General features: G+C 39.1%; 1 non-coding gene across 1 annotated transcript; it reads right to left on the bottom strand.

Annotated features, from left to right (window-relative positions):
• Positions 1-79: 79 nt before the first annotated feature.
• On the bottom strand, positions 80-185 carry LOC121230159 (small nucleolar RNA R71). The gene has a single exon (XR_005928111.1). It is a non-coding gene; the product is annotated as a small nucleolar RNA R71 (small nucleolar RNA).
• Between the last annotated feature and the right edge of the window lie 16,099 nt (positions 186-16,284).

Genomic DNA, 16,284 nt, shown 5'->3' with positions numbered 1-16,284 from the left:
CCATGAGGGTCAATCACTACTTGGGAACAAATGACCGAAAAATTTCTATTAAAATATTTTTCGCCGGCTAAAACGACCAAATTACATAACGATATCTCTTCGTTTGTGCAGATGGACTCAGAAACTCTTTACGATACATGGGAGAGATACAATGACTTACTGAGAAGGTGTCCTCACCATGGGTTTCCGCTTTGGCTACAGGTTCAAACATTCTATAATAGCCTGAATCTTTTGACTCGACAAATGGTTGATGCAGCTGCTGGCGGAACCATCAATAATAAAACACCCAAAAATGCTTATGAGTTTATTAAAGAGATGTCACTGAATAACTATCAGTGGCAAGTCATGAGGACTAAGCCAACTAAAACAGCAGGCGTTTATAACATCGATTCGGTTACTATGTTTTCAAACCAGATAGAACTTCTAAATAAAAAGATTGATGGTTTACTTGGTTCTACTCAGGTACATCCAGTAATGAGGTGCGAAACTAATGGAAGAGGAGCATGCACAGAGTATCAACCCTTCAACCCTAGCATCGAGGAGGAACAACTTCAATATATGGGTAACAATAACTCTAGATCCCAAAATAACCCATATAGTAACACGTATAATGCAAGTTGAAAGAACTATCCCAATTTCTCGTGGGGCGGTCAAGGAAATCAAAGATCACAATATCCTCCGGGTTTTCAACAACCACCCTATCAACAGGATAAGAAACCGAACCTTGAAGAGATGCTGTCCAAATTTATCTTGGTGTTAGAAACTTGTTTCCAGAACACCGAGACGGCACTTAAGAATCAACAAGCGTCAATCCAAGGGCTTGAAACTCAGATAGGCCAGCTTTCCAAACTAATCTTCGAATGACCACAAGGTAGCTTGCCAAGTAATACTGAACCCAACCCAAAGGAACAGCTCAACGCGATTAATGTTCGAGATAAAGAAGGATTCGTTGAGCCTGAGCCTGAGCTAGAACCAAGGCAAGAAACTGTGGTGAGCAGAGGTCAAGGTGAGGTAGGTCATAATAAAAACAAATTAATGAATGTCGAATATAAACCTCGTGTGCCATACCCCAACGCGACAAGGAAAGACCGCTCAGATGAACAATTTGGTAAATTTCTTAAACTCTTAAAAAAATTACATATTAACTTACCGTTTATTGAAGCTCTATCGCAGATGCCAAACGCAATGAAATTTTTAAAAGAGCTTTTAGCAAATAAGCGGAAGTTGAACGAGGCATCACATGTGTAGCTAAACGCAGTTTGCTCAGCTGTTCTACAGAATAAACTACCCAACAAACTAAAAGATCCAGGGAGTTTTACGATTCCTTGTTTAATTGGTAGTTTAGATGTTAATAATGCATTAGCTGATTTAGGGGTTAGTATTAACATCATGCCTTACAAAATGTTTAAACAATTAGGTCTTGGAAAACCCAAACAGACTAGGATGAGCATTCAATTAGCAGATTAAACTATAAGATTTCCTAGGGGCATTAGTGAAGATGTGCTAGTTAAAATCGATACATTTATATTTCCCGTTGACTTCATTGTTCTAGACATAGAGGAGGATAGCAACACTTCTTTGATTTTAGGATGGCCCTTTTTAGCAATTGCTAAAACGATTATTGATGTTGGCACAGGTGAGCTCACACTCCGTGTGGGAGACGAAACAATCACCCTTCAAGCTCGTAATTCTGGCACCACATCAAAAATTGAAGGTGATCGTCTAAACCATTCTATTAAAACTGGCAATATGGTGCCACCTACTTTGCAGGAAATGAGACTGAAGGAAGTACATAAGCCATTCCCAAGCAATCGTACAGCACCTACTCATGAAGATCGAAGGCTACAAATCGAAGAGCTAGATGAATGGCGGACTCATAAACCGAGAACATATGATAAATCAAAACTACGCCAGAACGAGCTCAACACCTTCCCACATCAACTTAAGGTTGGAGATAAAGTCTTATTAGATGCCGCAGATCCTCACATTGTCACTACCACACCAAATGAAGAAATCCCTCTTACAGTACTTAGCATTTTCCCATTCGGTACAGTCGAGGTAAGTCATCCCAAGTTCGGCACTTTTGAGGTAAACAACACCCATCTAAAACCTTATTTTGATGAAAATGATACTAGGAATGAGGAGTATAAACTCCTCGAACCACTATGACCATTCAATGGAGAGGGAAGTCGAGCTTAGACTATAAATGAGCACTTCTCGGGAGATAACTTGAGCACTAACAATATTAATTTCTTTAAATCTTAGTATTTAACACCTAATTTACTAACAGAGATCTTGAATATAGGTTTTTCCACACAGACACGGCCAAGCACACGGGCGTGCTTAGGGCCGTGTGAAAACAGGGCAAAGATTTCCCCAACACGGGCTACGATAAATCGCTACGGCCGTGCGACATGGCCGTGGATAAACCTGCCAAAACAACACGGGCGTGCGACACGCTCGTGCCAAGTAACCGTAGTCAAACATGTTAAACTAACACGAGCATGGGCCTACATACTTGGGCGTGGGAGAAGCGAACGAAGCCAGGCACGGTCGTGTGACACGGCTGTGTGCACCCACATGCTTAAGGAACACGGGCGTGGACTAAATGTCAAACGCGCCCAAATGCAAAATTCGCGAGTCACACGGGTAAAAATTGCGGAACACGAGCGTGTTCCCTGGCCGTGTGCCCCAAAATCTATAAATAGACTGTACTATTCATTGTCTTATTCACCCAAAAACCCTAACCCTAGCCGCTGCAAGTCCACACGCCCTCCCCACCACGCCCGTGCGCCCCTTCCAACTGCATTTTTGACACCCAACCTCTCTCCTTTAGCGTTTGTTTACTCATTTCTCTTTTATTTCACTAATTTATAATGCTATTTATCACAGTATCTATATTTTTCATATTATTTTCATCTTTCTATCACTCAAATGTTATTTATAGAAAAAGTTATCATTTTTTTTCCTGTTCAAATTCTTACTCATTACATGATTTCTCTACTCCACTTGATTAGTTAGAAGTGCATATTCATGGTAAGGATAGTTGAAATATTCATGCCTCTTATGTTGACATTTATGTTCATTCGTATAGTATGATGCATTCCATTCTTTACCATTTTTACTTATATCACCATGCTAATGCCATAAACGTAGGCCATTGAACTTATTGGTTTAGTTAAACCTAGTAGTTGTGGCTACACATATTTATGGATTTTCCTCTTCAAATTTTAGTCGCATTTTCCCCTGTCTACTCATCAAGACAAATTAATATTTCCAATTACAGGCATACAATGTCTTCTTCACGTGGTAAAAATGCCGTTTTCCCTGCTTCAAAGAAAAAGAAGGGAACGCCATCTTTTTCGAGTCCTACCGCGGAAGTTTCCTGAGGTTCCCCATCAGGCCCCAAAAAGAACTTTTCCAAATACTCTGGGCCCGACCTATTATTGTGGGCCGCTGCAACGACTGGGCTACAGTAAAACAAGTTCAGTTGGCTGATACGATTCGGGCCCTCCTAACCACCTACCCTTGGGAGCTTTTCTTTGGGATCATCAAGCCAACGTATCTCGAGATCACAATGGAATTATGCTTCACATTTCATCTTTAAACCGTGATGATGAACTACGATGATCCCGAAATGGTGCAATTTCGCCTAGGCAGATTAGTCCGCCAGCTCAGAGTCCCAGAATTTGGTAAGGCACTGGGTTTATATACGGAGGAGTTCAAGGAAGAGAATGACTTAGATACTCTCAACTGCCATATCCATCGTTCTCCTTCATGGTGCTGGGACGACCTAGTACCAGGCGCGGCCACCTACAATCCTAACCTCTCCAAGGTATCGGCTCTCCCTCCATCTCTGAGGTACCTACACGCCATTTTGGCTCATACGATAGCAGGAAGACGAGAGAGCACTAGCGTCGTCAATACTCACGACGTTTACTTTCTATGGTGTATGTCACACGGGCACGTCATCGACCTTGCCTATTTTATTGCCCTCGCCATTCAACACCATACGGAGCAGCATAGGAAGGGGGTCATCTCCATTAGCCTCTATGTAACGTGATTGGCTCGACACTTCGGGCTCCTCAGCATTGCGGCCCAAAAATCATCCTTGACCCTTATTAGCCAAATGTCTCCACAAGGTATCTCGAGCATGCTTAGCATGAGAATGATTGAAAAGCGCCGAGGAACCTACCCTTCTCAATATCGTCTCGCCCAATCTACTGAGGAGGAGGCCTTCGAGGACATTACTGATGATGTCCCCCCACAGCACGAGGACCCACCGTCTTAGCCACCACCACCCTCTCGTCCAGTTCATGCGGCTGCTTCGTATGCTTACATTTCTGAGCACCTCCTTCCATTCAAGTAGTAGTGTTTTCAATGATTTGACAACATTGATGCTACTCTACAGCGATTTGTCAGCACCTCCACATCTCATCGCCTGTCCCACCTCGTGAATCATCTAGCGATGACAATGTTTAAAAACTTTTATTTATTATTTTATGTTTTTACTTTTATTTTATTTTATTTTAAGACTACTTTTTATTTTTCTTTCATCTTTTCTTTATTAGGATTTATAATTTTTATTTAAAAATTTTGAATTCTGGCTATTTCCTACCGAGTAATCATTCTTCCTTATATATTTTCTAAAAGAGTTCCTAATGCTATCACAGTTATAAAAAGCTCCAAAGCTCACTATTACTCAGGAACTCGAAACTCCACTGGGAAAGGTTCTCCATGACTGCCATGTCCTGCTTGACCACGACAATAGCCACCACTAGATATAATATTCTTTTGGCGCAGGATTTATGGACTAATGAACCTCTACCACCATCGAAGTATCCTCCTTCACCCTCACGCCGGTTATTCTCCGAAACTCCAGTTCAAGGAAATTAATTCATCACTCAGGAAGTTTCACTTCTCTCCCTATCTTATTTTTATACACTTATATCTATCTTTGTACGTTGAGGACAATGTACATCTTAAGTGTGGGGGTATTCATTTCACTATCCGAAAAACCCCTGAATGATTGTCTTGTTCTCTTGAAAAGCTCTCATACCATATTTAGAATAAATTTTGATTGATTTATGATTTTGATTGATATATCTTGAATTAAAACATAGGCATTTATTGATTGTTTAAACTTTAAGACATTAGGGACTGGAACATGGTAAGTAGATTTTTAAGTATTTAAAATTTTAGGTTATTTCCCCAAAGTTTAGGTATTACTTTGAGTTGGAATTCACAAGTTTTGAACATCAAAAAGCCATAATTTTTGTGAGATTTTTTTAACTTTTTAAGCATCTATTAATTCTTTCATACTCGCTTTTATTATTGCTTTGTGTGCGTCAGTATTGAACTGTTATTCTAGAACTTGCTTGATTATGCATGTCAAGACCACACTATTTGATTTGATATGTCAAAATGATTAACACACTTAGGATTAACCCACGCATGCCATGAAAAGCCTACCTCCACAATTAACCCCTAGTGAACCCCTTTGAGCCTAACAGCCCATTTTTTCTATTACCCGTAATATTTACCCTTAACCCATTATTGTTGAAATCCTCTAAATTAAATTTGATCCCTATTTTTGTCGAGATTTGAATTGAAATAGTTGCTCAGCTATGTCTTGTTCTTAATAGTTAGTCTATGTTATTTAACTTGTTCTTAGAAAAAAACATGTATACATATTAGTAGTAGTAATCTTCTGAGCTAAAGAAGTTAAATTCCATATTCTGAGAAAAGCTCTGTTGTACGCAATTGTTGACTAGCTATTTTTCTAGTTAGGCAATTTTTGAATTCAATCTCGATTCTAACCTTTTCTTTCAGCTTGAGACCACACCCCTAACCTAGCCTCGTTACAACCCTCTAAAGACCTTTTGATTAATGTATCATCTCAATTTATAGTGATGGAGATTTGATTTTCATGCAACCCTATGGTAATAATTTTTCATTATTGACTATTGAGTGCTTCAATTATTGTCCTTAAACACCTCAAGTGATTTGAGTGAATCTTTAGTGAGGATGTGGAACTCTGTGATATTCTGAAACAAAGGAAATTACTTAGATAAAGGGAGACACCTATGTTTTCAGGATAAAATGCTCAACTTGGAATGTTTGAAACTTTGATGTTCTTTTAGTTGAATTCTCAATGTATGGTTACCTGTGGATTATTTTGAGATATTTTCAATAGAGATTATAAGTTGAAAATTATTTATTTTGATTATAAGTTGAGGATTTTTCTTAAGGACAAGCAAATGCTTAAGTGTGGAGGTTTTTGATAAACCGTAATTTATACATATTCTTACCCCATGTTTAACGCATTTTATGGATGCTTTTTCCTTAGAATTGGTGAATTCGATGCTCTTAGCGCCTTAATTTCATGTTTTATACTTAGGTGAGCATAAGAAAGCGAAAGAAACGAGAAACGAGACAAAAATAGAGAAAATGGGCCAAAGTACGAAATCAACACGACCTGAACTTCCTCACACGGGTAGACCACACGGCCGTGTCAATTTGGCATAATCAAAGCACGACTCACACGGGTGTGTCCCTGTCGAGGCAAAGTTGAGTCCAATTCAGAAAAGGCTAATTTTGAGGGCTTTTAGGCATTCTAAAGCTTATAAATATATCCTAAAGGAGGGAGGTAAGGGACACACAGAGAGGGAGGAAGGAATTACTCGAAGAAAGCCGATTGATCCATCTCAGATGCCAAATTCATCATCAAGACTGAAAATCTCCCCTTAATTTCCCTTTAGGAGTTTTGGGATTTCTTTATGTTTTGTATTCATTATTCTTCTAAGATGTTTTCCTTTTTAGTTATGAACTAAATCCCCTAAATACCTAAGGGGAATGAAACCTAAGACGAATCTCGTTATTATTTTTTGAATTGTATAATAAATATTTAACTTGTTCTTAATTATGTGTTCTTAATTCTTGTTTTGATATCCCAGGGTACTGATTCAAGATAAACTCTTATTCAGAGGACGAATAAACCATGTCTAAGAGTACATTTGTCATAATTAAGCAGATTTGATTGCACGCCTAGACATTGGGTGACAAGATTTTGCTGGATTAGGGTGAAACCTAACAAGTGGATCCATAGATCAAGTTAGTGCAACCCTAGGGTGTTAATTAGAGAAAAGTCTCAATTATTCAATTTAGGGATTAGCCGTTATTAGTCTTGAATAGGGATAATAACATAACTTAGGGATCTCTACGGAATAAATTAAATGAATAAATCGTCCGATTCGGAGGCAGAATAACAAGTAAAGTCTAGGTGGATTTTTCCTTAGATATTGTCTTAATTCAATCGTTTTCCAAAAGTAATCCCCCAATTCTACTTTCTGTGAATTCTTAGTTTAGATAATTAGTTAGTTAAAACAAAACCCCATTATTCTTAGGCTAGATAATAAAAAGACAGTCATTACTAGTACTTTTAGTTCCTTTGTGTTCGACAATCCGGTCTTGCTAAAACTATACTACTGTTCGATAGGTAGACTTGCCTACATCGTGATAATAGTTAGTTTCAAGAACGATTCTTTATAAATATTTAAAACCTGTCACATGAAAATCACGATCATAAGTATTGTTATTATTGTATTGAATTGATTTAAGTTGTGAATCTCTAAATTGAAATGTATATTGATTGTTATCTAAAAATTAAAGTGAAATGAATACCTTATTAATAGTGTCAGGCTAGACTGGATATAATTGGCATGCCATAAGATTGGAAATGTTCAGGGATACTTCGACCTTGAGTCGATGAGGCACTAATGGTGTCGTACTGTTACTTCGACTTTGTGTCGATGAGGCACTTTGTGTCTCGTACTGTTACTGATACTTCAGTTTAATCCGATGAGGTACTATGTATCGTACTGCTACTGTTTACTTTGGCAAAGCCGATGAGACACAATGTGTCGTACTGATGTGTTGGTTGGATCCGTGTATCCACCAAGGTTCGAATTTTGTTAATAGGGGTAAATTACCGTAATAGACTATTGAATGACTGTGTTACTGTACTGGAAATTGACTGATATTGGCTGATATAAAATTGAACTGAATGTTTCATTGAGAAATAACTTGAATATAATTAGTGCTATTAGATTTGGAAATAGTAGCTTAAATGCATTTTGTGTTAATAAATGTTTAAGTGTTGGTTTATAGAAATATCACTGAGTGTATACTCAGTGTATGGTTTGTTTCCGTGCGCAGGTTAGGTACAGAAGCAACTAACAACTCAGCATCCTAGTCAAGCCCGAACTCAAATACTTGGTGATGTATTTTATTTTGAAAAATGACATGTACCTAGGTTGCCTTTTGGAAGCCATTTTGAATGTGAATGTTAATAGTGTAAGAATGATAATGGTTAACCTATGAATGCAAAGTTTATGTTTATAATATGGTCATTTATATAGTTTAATTTGAATTGATTCAATTAGTACCAAAGTACACTGTACAGGCCAATTTTGGGCCTAGCCCAATACCCAAAACCAACACCAGCCCGAAACCCTAGCCCAAATAAAAAAATGTTTGCGGCAGAAAACCCTAGGCGCAGCATGCCTAGGGCGCGCCGCTCAGCCTCGTCTGCCCCCCTCACGCATGCACGCCTCTGACCGGTCGCCACTCGCACGCCTCAGCTTTGGCCACCACGACGCCCACGCGTCTGACACTCCACCGTGCCCTCCATACCCTGCAAACACAAAACAACAAAGAACAGAGAGCAAATAAGGCTATAAAAGCCGAAACAAGCATGTAAAAAGCTTGGGATTTTTGGTAAAAAAAAGAACAAAAGAAACGCATTAACAGAAAGAAATAAAAGCAAACAAACGGATTCCAGGTTGTTATTTTCCATCAGATTCGTATTTCCCTTTTATTTATTTTCTTTATTTTGTATATCAAATAGAAGACAAAAAGGGCGAGATGAAACCTTACCTGCGCCGCACCGGGGGAGAGAAGACGAGCGGTTTCCCCTCGATCTTCGGGTCTCCGGCTTCTTTTTCGGGGATTTGGCCTTAGATCCGTACTCTAGGGACGCTAGGCTTCGAAAGGGGACCGAAAAGGTCCGATTTTGGACCTCCGGCCGCCATACGCGGTGGCTCTACGGCGGAGACTCGCCGAAAGCCTCGGCCGGGCCATCTCCGGAATCGGAGTCTGAGAAAATGAAAAGAGAGAGAGTTTTCTCTCTGTTCTTCAGCAAAATGAGGAAACAGTTTTATTTTTACCCTTTTTTTTATATTTATATTAAACACAAAACGGCGCCGTTTTAGCAAAGGGAGATCCGCGCGCCGACCCGACCCGACCCGAAGGATCCGCGCGTTTCAGTTTTTGGGCAATTTGTGCGCGCAGTCCCTCTGATTCGCGGCGTGTTTCAATTTGGTCCTATTTCGCTATTTCTTTGTTTTTAATTTGACCACAAATTTTTATTTCTGTTTTATTTTAGTCCCCTGAAGCGCCGCGTTTTGAGATTTTGGTCTATTTTCCATTTTGGTCCCTTTTCTTTCTGTGCGTGTTACAATTTAGTCTTTTTAGTCCTTTTTTATTTCGAATCTACCCAGTATCTTTTATTTTACTTCGATTCAGACCTCTTTTTAGTACCTTTGCTATTGTTATTATTATTATTATTATCATCTTTACTATTATTAGTACTGGTATTATTGTTGTTACTTTTATATCTCTATTCATATTTACTTACGTATTTTTAAATATATATATATGTCTTATTGTTATCATATAAGTGCTTGTATATATATATATGTACATATTTTACATATAATTTGTTTAATATATATACGTATACTCATATTTCCTTTTATATATCTATATACATATACATATTTTTATTTTTATAAGTATATATATTTATATGTATGTATTTATATATTTTTGTATATCTTAATTTGCATAGACATATACACTCATATTTTCAATATATTTTAAACATATATACATAAATTAGCGTATTTATTTGTATACGTAGGTATATTTTCATTATTTTTAAACTTTAATTTGTACATACATATTTTCATGCGCCTACTTTATATATGCATTTCATTATTTTTATATTCCATAATTTTACATACCTATATATTTATATACATATTTTCATTTTCATAAATATATACACGTACACATTTTTCTTTAATATACATATGTATATATATGTACTCATATACATTTCTTACTATATCTTATAATTTATATATATATACACGTACATATTCTCTATTTATTTTAAATATTTTTTTTTATATTTCATATTTTCTACATGCATATATATATACTTATCTATTTACATATTTTAATTCATATACTTATACATGTATACATATTTACATATATTTTTACATTTAATAATCTCACAATACGTATACATACATAGATTTTTTCATATTTTCATAATTTTGTGTACATTCATGTATATACGTTCTTTACATCTACTCATTATTTATTTATTTATCTTCATTTTCATTATTATTTATATTTAATAATCTTATTTCCGTTGCTATTATTCGTGTTGTTTTTATGCCATCATACCCATTATTGTTTTGCTATGCATATTAACACCAAACATCAAAAAGAAAATTTTTCTAAATGAGGCAATATTTCGCGTTTGGAAAATCGAGAAAACGTGCCCTAACGTGCTGGGTTTCGATTTCTTGTTCGACCAAATAGCCAAATATCCTCTTAAAGCTTCAAAGTATGGCTTCAATAAACTATAAGGTGATCTTGGTTTCGATGGTATAGAGTATCGTGTCCTAACGTGCTGGATGTGATATTCCTTCGGAATAAGAAAGTCTTATATTTCGATTCACCTTATCAGAGTTTCTTTTAAGGATCGTATTTTTAAAATTCTTCAAATTTTCAATTTTCGGCACTAAGACACTGATTAATCAACTAGGTACCAATTTTGGGCGTATCGAGGGTGCTAATCCTTCCTCGTGCGTAATCGACTCCCGAACCCATTTTTCTGATTTCCGTAGACCAAAATCGTTGTTTTAATAAAATCTAAATCGTTTATTAAAAACAACCATTTTACGAGGTGACCCGATCACACCTCATGAAAAAAGATTGGTGGCGACTCCCATTTTTAGTTTTATTTTCAAAATCCAAATTGACCCCGTTTTCCGTCAAAAAAAATGGTGTCTACAGCTTGGCGACTCCACTGGGGAAAATAAGAGAGTCAAGCCATGTGTTGATTATTTCTTGTCCTTTTGTTGAAAGTGGAAAATTCGATTTAAATTTATGATCCTCTCATTGCATCTCTTCTGTTTTGAGTTATTTTTTTTATCGCGTTCTGTATTTTATTTTATACCTCTGCACATTGCATTGCATGACCGCTGGTCATACCCTTTTAAGTGGGAGTGAGAAACTACGCCTTCGTGAGGTTTTCACCTCCGCATGGGATAGTGAATCGCTTCCGGGATACATCCGTACCTATGTCTTCGTGAGATTTTCATCTCTGCATGGCCATAGGGAAATGTATTCCCCTGAACTGAACTCGGTCCATATGAGCCTATAATGGGTGAGGATCGAGGAATCTGCTGGTTCAAGTACCCTTACTTTAGAACCAAACCACACATAGCGAACCATAAGAACCCACCGAGATAGAGCTATTCCAGACCCTAGTGCTTACCGAATAGATGCTTTATTTATTATTGTTTACTTTAAATCCTAGATCTAATTTGCTTTGTTTGTGATTGCATGGCATTTTCATTTCAAAAGAGGTGTCGATTCACGTTCAGTATAGATAGAAAGCTTATCATGGAAAAGAGGTTTCTTGATAAAGTAGAAGACAATGCAGCTGTACGATTATGGGCTGAGACGATGTGGAGAGAGAAAGGCGATAGTCTTGCAGAAGGGTACGTATCAGAGTTATGGGACTTCACCCGTATCAGCGTAGTCCAAAATGATCTGCGAGAAATGAAGGAAATATGGGATCAATGGGACGACGGGACCAAGCAGATGTTTTACTGTGATTACGGGGACTTGCCTCACCTACTTGGTGTCCAAGTGGACAAGCATTTATTCCGAGCCCTAGCCCAGTTTTGGAATCCTGCTTACAGTTGTTTCACTTTTGGAAAAGTGGACTTGGTGCCCACCGTGGAAGAATATACGACCTTGCTTCGGTGTCCAAAGATTCAAATTGACAAAGCCTATTCTAGAGCTGCTAGTGTCCCGACATTATTAAAAAAATTGATGAGCATTACAGGGATGAGCGAACAGTGGGTCGCAGCCCGGATCCAACAGAAAGGAGACAGTAAATGCGTTCCTTGGAAAAGCTTGCGAGATTTAGTATTAGCACACCCCGATGTGAAGAAAAGAGTGGATGTCTTCGCTCTAGGTATCTATGGTTTGGTAATTTTCCCTAGAGCTTTAGGGCACGTAGATGAGGCCGTCTCTGATTTGTTCGATCGGCTTAGTAAAGGAGTCACGCCCATCCCGGCAATCTTAGCAGAAACCTTCAGATCTCTAAGCGCATGTCGAAGAGCAGGGGAGGGAAGGTTCATCGGATGCGCACAGCTACTATTGGTGTGGTTCCATAGTCACTTTTGGAAGGTGGAAAATGTCTCTTATCGAGTCTTCTCAGAAGGTTATTCCCCGTTAAAGGAACAAGTTGCTACACCAAGACGAGACGACATCACGGAAGAGAAGTGGATGACGATTCTCCAAAATCTTCAGGAGGATGATGTTGAATGGAAAGCTCCTTGGATGGTACCCGACGAGATCCTGTATCGATGTGGTGATTTCGACTGGGTCCCTTTACTCGAAATTTGGGGAGCTGTCGGTTATGCCCCTTTACTCGTATTAAGACAATATAGATCGAGACAGTTCATACCAGCAACACAAGGGCTGGCTCAATGTGAGTTTTCTTATAAGGATGAAAACTACAAGAGAAAAACTCGAGAAATATCTAACGCTTGGAAACAGGTTCACCGAATGAAAAGATTTACCGTAGGAGCGATGACAACTTCAGAATATTATGGGTGGTGGAGTAAAAGAGTCAATGACAACATCCTTAAGCCGAGGGAAGATTGCGTTCAGTCTATAGAGGAGCATCTACAAGTAGTTCCGTCAGAATTAGAGATCATCAAACGAGACTTTGAGAAAAGAAATTCTGAGTTGGGAAAGAGGATAGAACAGTTAGAAGAAGAAAGAGTGCATTTGGGATTAGACATCGATATCCAAGCTAGAAGCCGAGAAATTAAGGAAGGGAAAGAACAAAGCTGAAGAGGATTTGGATAGTCTAAAAACAGATTACAAGAAGCTGCGGTTGTCGATGAGAACTGTCGGTCTGGGTAAAACGTCAGAGCAGTGGCGACAAGAGATCAATGAGGAAAAGAATAGGGCCGATCAGTGGGAAAAGAAATTTCAAGATGCTCAAGCTCGAGAAAACGCTTTGGAAAGGAGTTTGTTAGAGTGCCGAAATGAGAGGGCAGGATTAAAGGCCAAGGTGGCAGAGCTAGAAAAGTCACTTCACTCGTACCGTAGTCGCAACTCCATGATCGAATTAAGAGCAAGCTTAAATAAGATCGAAGAACTGAAGGAAAAGGTAGAGGAGCTTGAGGACGCATTACACAATTCTGAGCTACGAATGGAGCTTCTTGAGAGGAGTAATGATCAATGGCAAGAGCAATTCCATCATTCTCAAAGGCAGATTAGAGATAGAGATTACGTTATGGGCGAAGCTGTGACTCAAGTGCGGGAAGTGGCTGATCATCTGCAAACATTAGCAGTTCAGGCCGATGTATTGAGTTTAAAATATGAGTCAGAATCAAGCCGAGGTCGAGATTTAGCTTGGCTTCTTAGGAAGGTTAAGGCCTTGGGTATAAAGGCGAGGCCGTATATGTAATTTATTTTATGTAAAGAAATTTGCTTTCTAGTTGAGTTTTCTAATGAAATTGAATTCGAATCAATGCCTCTTTTTGCATTCATCTCATACATTTGCATTACATCATATGCAGTAAGTTTCATAAAATGACCCTAATAAAATTAAAATTATGACAGTTACCCTGGAAACCAACAAAAATCTAATCAAATATCACTACGGTACTCGTCGCCAAACAAAAGCAATGGATCAAAGGATGGAAAGATTGGAACAGTTGCAACGAGAGATGCAAGATCAGATGCATGAACGACTGGAAAAAATCCAGCAAGACATGTTAGAATCCCAGAACACTGTGATGAACCAATTAAAGCAGTTATTGGCGGGAGGAAACAACAAAGGAAAAGATCCCGTAGTCGATGCGGGGGAAGATCACGATGACCCTATTTATCCTCCAGGTTTCACCCCAACTAACATCCAAGCACAACCAGAGGTGTACCCACAGAGGGTACCGGTTACCATTAGACCTCAATATCTGGCTAGTGCCTCGGTACCAGTGCATTTTTCAAATGGGCTCGGGTTCTAATCCCGGGGATAATCCCACTAATCCTGTGGTCCCGGACCTCGGTGACGTGGTAGAAACAGAAAAAACAAGAATGAACCTGCCAAAACAGCTGGAGGACCGATGTAGATGGTTAGAGGAAAAATTTAGAGTCATGGAGAACATCGACTATCATCGCGGGGTTGACGCCAAGGATCTGAGTTTGGTCCCTGATTTAGTACTCCCACCTAAGTTCAAAATGCCGGAATTCGAAAAATATAATGGGACTAGTTGTCCTGAAGCTCATATAACTATGTTCTGTCGAAGAATGACAGGATACGTCAACAATGATCAGCTGTTAATCCACTGCTTCCAGGACAGTTTGATCGGATCTGCAGCCAAATGGTACAACCAACTGAGTCGTGCTAAAGTTAGTTCATGGAGAGACTTGGCGCAAGCTTTTATGAAGCAATACAGTCATGTAACGGATATAACACCCGATCGAATTACGTTACAAAACATAGAGAAAAAGCCTAGCGAGAATTTCAGGCAGTACGCCCAACGATGGAGAGAAGTGGCAACACAAGTCCAGCCGCCCCTTTTGGAAAAAGAGGTCACCATGTTGTTTATCAACACTTTGAAAGCCCCGTTCATCAACCACATGTTGGGGAGTGCTACCAAGAGCTTCTCGGATATGGTAATGTCCGGTGAAATGATTGAGAATGCGGTAAGGAGCGGTAAGATTGACACGGGGGAAAACTTCAAAAGACCAGCCCCAAGGAAAAAAGAGGGCGAAGTAAACAACGTAAGCACATATAGCAAGAGCCATTCAAAACCGATTACTGTTGGCCCTCCAAAAATGATAACCACTAGTCACCAAGCCCCCTCGAGGCAGGAACCCAACACAAGGCCCAACACAAGGACTAACACAGAGAGACTTCAGTTCACGCCCATTCCAATAACATACGGGGAACTGTATCAGAAGTTATTTGATGCACACATAGTATCTCCATTTTATCTCGAGCCCATGCAACCTCCATATCCCAAATGGTATGACACGAATGCCCAATGTGAATACCATGCAGGGATACCAGGACACTCAATTGAGAACTGTACTGGGTTTAAAAAGGCGGTGGAAAGGTTCATTAAGATGGGGATTGTGAAGTTTGACGACCCATTAGGACCCAACGTAGCAGCGAATTCGTTACCCAACCATGCTGATAAAGGGGTAAACGCAATAATCGAAGGTGAGGAAAAGAGAATCAAAACCGATATTGCAGAGATAAAAACCCCATTGAGTTGGGTCTGGAGACAAATGATAGAAGGAGGTCTCATCAAACAAGATTCAAAAGAAAGGCCCGAAGGAACGAAGACGTACTGCGAGTTTCATGTTGAAGAAGACCATGACATTCAAAACTGCACTGAATTCAAGGCCAAGGTGCAAAATCTGATGAACAACAAAGAGCTAGAATTTTATGAAGAGATCAAAGGACTTGAAAATGGAGAAGTTTATGCCTCGGAGGAGGGGCCTACGGGAAAGGCCCCAAATCACCCAGTGGTGATTATTTCAAGGCCAACGAGTACAGGATCTGGAATACAACTGGCGCCAAGGGTCATAATCCAAAAACCTGTAGCTTTTCCTTACAAGGATAGCAAAAAGGTTCCTTGGAATTACGACTGCAATGTGATGATCACGGGAGAGGAGAACCCGATAAATGCTTCAGAAGAGGGTAATGACGCAGGTTTCTATACGCGTAGTGGAAAACGTTACGACCTGGGAAATACAAAAAGGGAGCCTATAAAAGGAAAAGCCTTGGCGGTTGAACAAGATAAAACGAAGACGATCGGAACTGAACCGCATACTAACACACCGGTGACTGAAAATGAGGCTAGAGAATTCCTAAAATTCTTGAAG

The sequence above is a fragment of the Gossypium hirsutum genome, chromosome A05, assembly GCF_007990345.1.
Source record: "Gossypium hirsutum isolate 1008001.06 chromosome A05, Gossypium_hirsutum_v2.1, whole genome shotgun sequence".
NCBI classification, from domain to species: Eukaryota; Viridiplantae; Streptophyta; class Magnoliopsida; order Malvales; family Malvaceae; genus Gossypium; species Gossypium hirsutum.
This window is presented reverse-complemented; position numbering and strand designations above follow the sequence as displayed.